Raw genomic sequence first — 6000 nt, forward strand, 5'->3', positions numbered from 1 at the left:
GAATCACTCAATTGAGAAGTAACAAACAGTACATTTGGCTGGTAGTGTAATGCAAAGTTAATACTAACAGGCCATTCTGGGTGTTCATCCTTTATCATTTCTGAGGATGCTATGTCTATCTATTACTGGTATTATATGCTACAACCAGGCACCAGTAGGCTGCCAACGCAGAGCAGTTGAAGCTGCATAACATCATCGGAAGCCCATGCCTCCGTCAGCAAAGCCCTGGCAGTGGTGAGACACAAGTGCAGACACAGTGCAAGGGATGGTTCAGCCAGAGATTCAGACCAGGGAGGACGAACTACGGATGGCCAGAGCAGTAGAAAAAAAGATCCCAAGGAGCCTCGACAAAATGGAACTTGCCCAAGTGCAAGGTCATGTTGCCAGAGCAATGGGTACTGGAACCCTACTGTATATCTTTCCTTCTGTACTCTGTGACACCCTTCCTTTGACACGGGGGCTCAGAGAGGATTCTCACTGGAAGCTGTGTGGAGAGACGGGTCACTGGCACACATACTGTCAGGGTATAAAACATCCCTTACCCAAGGGCGATACAGATGGCGCTATGACCAAGTTCTTCTCCTTTTAGCAGACATTGTAGGAGAGATGCAAGAAGAGGCCAGCTGGCAGAACCCCAGGGAGAACATTCACCTTTGTCGAGGAAGGGACCAAGTTCAAGGCCAAAGCCTAACCTGCTGCAGACCAGCTCCTGGGAGATGAGTGTCGATGAAGGAAGGAGGCTGCAGTTCCCAGAGGTGGTGCACACCAACCTCCAGCTACTCCATTCTGATTGAGCTAACAGTGCCATATGAGGGCTGAGAAGAGGCCAACAAGAGGAAGGCTTCAAAGTATCACTCCTTGATCCAGGAATGCCATGACAAAGGCCAGCAGGCATGGCTTTCCCCTGTGGAGATAGGCTGCAGGGGCTTCCCAGCCAAGTCAGCGTGGCATTTGCTTTCTTTCTGCTCTGGGCCTGGATGAACAGAGCAGAAATGGGCAGCTCGTAGGATGGCACAACGAGCCCCCTGCTGGATTTGGAGCAAGCAAGAGGAGGAAAGCTGGAGGCCAGGAGTGGACAAGCAGTGAATTGGCCACCAGTGCTGGCCAACCAACCAAAGAGTGTTGTGGTTGAGGGCCAAAACACTCTATGAAGGTTGTGCACCACCGATGATGTCTGCTCCTGGCCAATAGGTACAGTTACCTGCCAAGGTAACTGGGGATAGCACCTCCAGTGTATGTCACAAGAAGGCTATCCCAACACCAATAGGTTCAGCTTAGGATGTCAGCGTAAGCATTCCCCTTATACTGCATAAAACACACAGTCTTGACTGTTCAAGGAGGCAGCAAAAACAGGTTTGTGACAAATCTCAACACATTTAGAGGCAATTTATGGTGATAAGGTTAACAGAAACATAAGACAGTAGGAAATTTCTATCACAGTCTGATTGGATAATTTCTCTATTGAAGTTGTTAAACCCCAAAGTTTTGCCCATACAAAGGATGGCTGACCTGGCTGATAGGTCACCCTGTAGCTTTCTAAAAAGAGGATGAAGTCCTGTCTCTCCACCTTGTATTAACTCGAAAGAATCTTGGTTGAGTTCAGCATTTCCAATTTGGCCCATATCTTCAATGGACTTAAATTCTTTGTATCAGAGGAAAAAGGTGATGGTATGTCCATACATTACAGTCTTTGCTTGCTGCCAACAAATGGACTCAATACTTCTCTGTCCACAGACATGATGTAGTGGTGTTTATGTCTTGACAGTGGAGGACTTTCTTTAAATGTAAGCGATTAGTGAAGATGATTGTGCCATCCTAGCATGAAGCAGCAGATGGGACTTAAATCTGTCTTTCTTCCTTGTAGACCCATGTGCTAGCTGACTGTTCATAAAGGCTGAGGTAACAGACTGTGCAGCTGGGACCCTCCTCTGCAATAATGAGTTCACTGAGAGCAGTTACTAATAACCGTTCTCTATAAAGCTCATGACAACAGCAGGAAAGACGATCCAAAAACATGAAAATCAACCCACATTTCAGCTTCTTTTACAACGTGTGCAGGCAAGACAGTTCCAGTACCTGGAATAGGAAATATTTCTGTGGCTTGTTTATTCGAGCTGGTAAACAACCAAGCAGAAACATTTAGTGAAGAACATTGGCTTCCAACTCTGTTGAGGGCTCTTTCTTGTGGGTTGAATAATGTGAGCTGGGCTGTGAGTCATGGTTGTTGAAGAGGAGGACAGTGGAGAGAGGTTGCATCCCAGTCATGGTGTTGCTCTACATTCAGTCTGCAGGGTGACCATTGGCCACAGTTACAGCACTGGGCTGTAGGCAGCAGTGAATCACCGACCTGTTGCTACATTGTAGTGGCACAGAATCTTTCAGTAATATCCTCTCCAAAAACACTTAGAGACCTTTAAATACTAATGTCATAACAACAAATTACTGATGCCACCAGGCTGCATCGTTTAGATTCTAGTATGCCCTTACAGGCCTCCACAGTTTGCATATTAATACTTTGAAGAGCAGGTAGACTCACCTAGCCAAATACAAAAACACTGAATCTGTGGCATCCATTTTTAGTGATACCTCTGTATTCCTAATGAATTTCCATTACAGTGTGGTAAAGGTGTGAGTCGTGAGTTTTGAATATTCAAATAGTTCAATCATCCAGTGGTTAAATACTACAGTTTGAATGGCTCATGTGACTATTTTTCTACTTTGGAAATATGTTCTGATTATTTTTACAACCCCCACGTAGTGACATAAAACAACAGAAGAAGAAAGCCATCTAGCAGTCAAAGTGATGCAGTTCTGTGGGAATCAGAGCCAGAGTGTCATTTGACAAAAGTCTCTTTGAAGAACTTGTTTGATATACAAACAGGTCATGTGCAAACTTTGCTGGGCAGAACTAGCATGACATAAGTCTAAATGGCTACAGACATAGCACTCAGTGGAAGGGGCGGTAACTATTTGATTAACTTTTGAATGGTTGGTGTCTATTTGGTTGATGGTTGAAAAGTTCCTAGTGTCTATTTGATTTGTCTATTGCAGAGTTCCTGATGACTTGTTGGAAATTCCTGATGTCTATTACATTTATCATTGAAGGGTTCCAGTGTTTAATCTATTTCTTATGGGCAGTTCCAAGCATCGATTCAATTAGTCATTAAAAAGTTCCTTGTGTTACTATTTCATCAATTGTTGAACAGTTCTTACTGACTACTAATAAATGGCTGTATAGTTCCTACTGACTGCTAATTAATCGTTGAATAGTTCCCATTGTCTACTAATCCTTAAATAGTCTATTTGATTGATCGTTGAATGGCTCTCAGTGTCTATTCAATTTATTGTTAAAGGTTTTTGGTGTCTATTCAATCAATTTTTGAAGAATTTCCAGTGTCTTTCCAATACATTTTGAATAGTTCTTGATCACTATATAACCTATTGTTGTATAGTTCCCCATGATTTCTCAATTAATTGTTGAACAGCTCTTGGTGTCATTGTTGAATTGTCCCCATAGTCTATTCAATCAATCCCTGAATAGTTCCTGGTAGGGATGGGTACCGAATTCGGTACTTTTGTAGCTACAAACCGAATTCTGTCAAAAGTACTGGGTACATATTCACGTAAAATCAAAAAGTACCATGTTTAGGTATCTAAACACATCCTTGTGACTGTGGGGTACTGTAACACTAGTTGATTTTTCTTACTGGACATGGTACCGTTGAGTACTGGTACCAATTGCCTGGTAAAGGCCATCGGTACTGTATCGTTTCAAATGAGAAAGGCACCCGTCTTTAGTTCCTGGCGACTCTTTAATCAACCATTCCAATCCCAGTTTTGATTTGGGTTTTTTTTATGATTAATAGTTGAATAGTATCCTGTGACTGTATGAATAGTATAAAAACTTGAAATGCCCAACTCTTGTGTGAATATGGATATATGTTTTTTTTCAGGTGAGTGTGTTTTAAAGTAACTTTAGATGAAGCTGCCTGCTGTGTGAAGGAGCTGCAGGTGGTGATTTTTATCCCAGTGGCCTGATGGATGCACCATCCTCATTTTATCACCCTTTTTTTAAGCTGCTCGCACCCTATGCTTTGACAGTACACAAACAGTCAAGTTGCTAAAATATCACAATCTACAGGAGCACTTGGTAAAGCACTTGAAATATTCAGTCTATCATTACGTGACAAATCCAGACGACAAATAGGATCTGTGTGGGCTTCACAAGGAGGCTTTTGGGAAAATGATACTTGAGGGTATGGAGCAGAAGAGCCCTCGCTTTCACTCTTATCACAATCCACACTGAGAGGTCTGTTTTGTGGCCTTTTGCTACACACAGGTATCTCTCAGATCATTATACATTGGTTTGTTCTTCCTCCACAGAATGGAAATGTGGATTAAGTAAAACACCAACGCAGTAATATACTACATACATGAGAAGTACTTTCATTTCAAACTAAAAAAAAAACAGATTGTCGACAACAAAATCTGAGTGTGGTGTGGGGCTCAGTCGGGCTCTCTTTGCCCTGATCTCACCTGTTCAATGAGCTCAGCTGATGCAGTCTACTGAAAAAACTGACATCCAAGCAATGGTTTAGGATTTATTTTGAGTATGAACACATTTTATCATACCTAATATGAGCCACGTTCACCTAAAGAGTCCATAAAAAGGTCTTACTGTCAGATATTTAAAGGAATAAATGATGCCTGAATTGCTTGTTATGAGTAAAAACATCTTTCTATAGGATGGGACAACACATTTTCTGGACTTGTTCGGTGAATGTGGCTCACACTGAGTCTGATATGATGTTTTTTTTCTAGAAATAAGACATAAACACTTGCTTGGATTCAGTTTTTGAAGTGTATTTGTTGAATTTCTTCTTCAAAAAGCTTGAAAAGAAGCAGCAAGTTTCTCTCTCCTCTCCTTTCTTCTCCTGGCAAACCCTGCTGTTACCATAGAGATACTTCCCTGCAACCACGGTCTTCATCTTGTCATGCTTTCTTCAAGCTGACTTCGTAATTTCTGCACAAATCTTAACCCCAGTCGTTACAGAAGCATCGAGGGAAAAGACAAACAATTTCTTGAACTTAGAGCCCAAACTTGCTCAGTGTGCATCATGTTGTTGAGAAAAGCATGTGGTCCCCTTATTATGAACATATACGAACAGTGCAGGGATTGAATGCCACCCCAGGGACTGATAGCCATCTGTATGAGTGTATGCTACAGTAAGCAGAGCGAGGACCAGAGATGAGCAAACAAAGACACAGCATTTCAGTGTCGTGACCAAGAAGAGCGCTCACTCCAGATACAGCTGCTGCATAATCCTGCTGCCACCGCTGCCATCGTCACTCAGTAAACCCTGAGCTGAAGTGTCAGTCTATCTGTCAGTATGGTAATAGTTGCAACATTCTCAGAAGCAAAACAGTCACACAGCAGAGCAGTTATCCTTACAGGGACACCAGGGATTTCATCTTTTCTCTCCTTCCTCTGGCTCTGACAGCAGCTGTGTTATTAGTAAGATATCAAAGTACTCACTGAAAGATTGATACAGCTGATGATGAAGCTCCTTAGACGCAGCACCACCTCGTCCAAAAAGCCCGTTCATGAGGGGTCTCCCTCGGAAGCCACCAGCCGGAATCAGAGCTTCGCTGCTTCATCAAATTCGGGGATGTCATCCTCACTGGGGAGAGAGTGAAGCCGAGGAGAGAGAGAGATGTGCTCTGGCAGCGCAGCGAGCTGTGAGGCAGCAGGAGCGTGTGGAGATTACTGCTTCCAGAGAGCTGGATCTGAGGAGCGCAGAGAGGGAGGGAGGGGGAGGACGACAGTCAAACGGCATTGTGGAGTAATGCAGTGGAGCGATGATCACATACAGTAGAGAGTTAGAAAAAGCTCTCACCCCCTCTCATTTCTGTTAACCAATCACCCTCATCACCCTCCAACTCCTTCTTCTTCTTCAACTCACTATTCTGCAGCAGCTGTCTCTCATCATGCTATTACAT

At 43.2% G+C, this 6000-nt stretch overlaps 1 protein-coding gene across 10 annotated transcripts in view; it reads right to left on the bottom strand.

The window, feature by feature from the left end:
• Positions 1-5830, bottom strand: part of citb (citron rho-interacting serine/threonine kinase b) — a 98111-nt gene extending 92281 nt beyond the window's left edge. For 4 of the 10 annotated variants that reach the window (XM_074669755.1, XM_074669754.1, XM_074669757.1 and 1 more), the window contains exon 1: positions 5537-5829. The gene's annotated coding sequence lies outside the window, so the exon portion shown is untranslated. Of the gene's footprint in view, positions 1-5536 lie in introns of all 10 variants that reach the window. The other 6 variants (XM_074669752.1, XM_074669751.1, XM_074669756.1 and 3 more) reach the window with 3 other exon arrangements.
• Between the last annotated feature and the right edge of the window lie 170 nt (positions 5831-6000).

Source organism: Halichoeres trimaculatus, unplaced genomic scaffold, assembly GCF_033239565.1.
Source record: "Halichoeres trimaculatus isolate MK-OKI-2021-1 unplaced genomic scaffold, fHalTri1.1 fHalTri1_scaffold_5, whole genome shotgun sequence".
Taxonomy (NCBI): domain Eukaryota; kingdom Metazoa; phylum Chordata; class Actinopteri; order Labriformes; family Labridae; genus Halichoeres; species Halichoeres trimaculatus.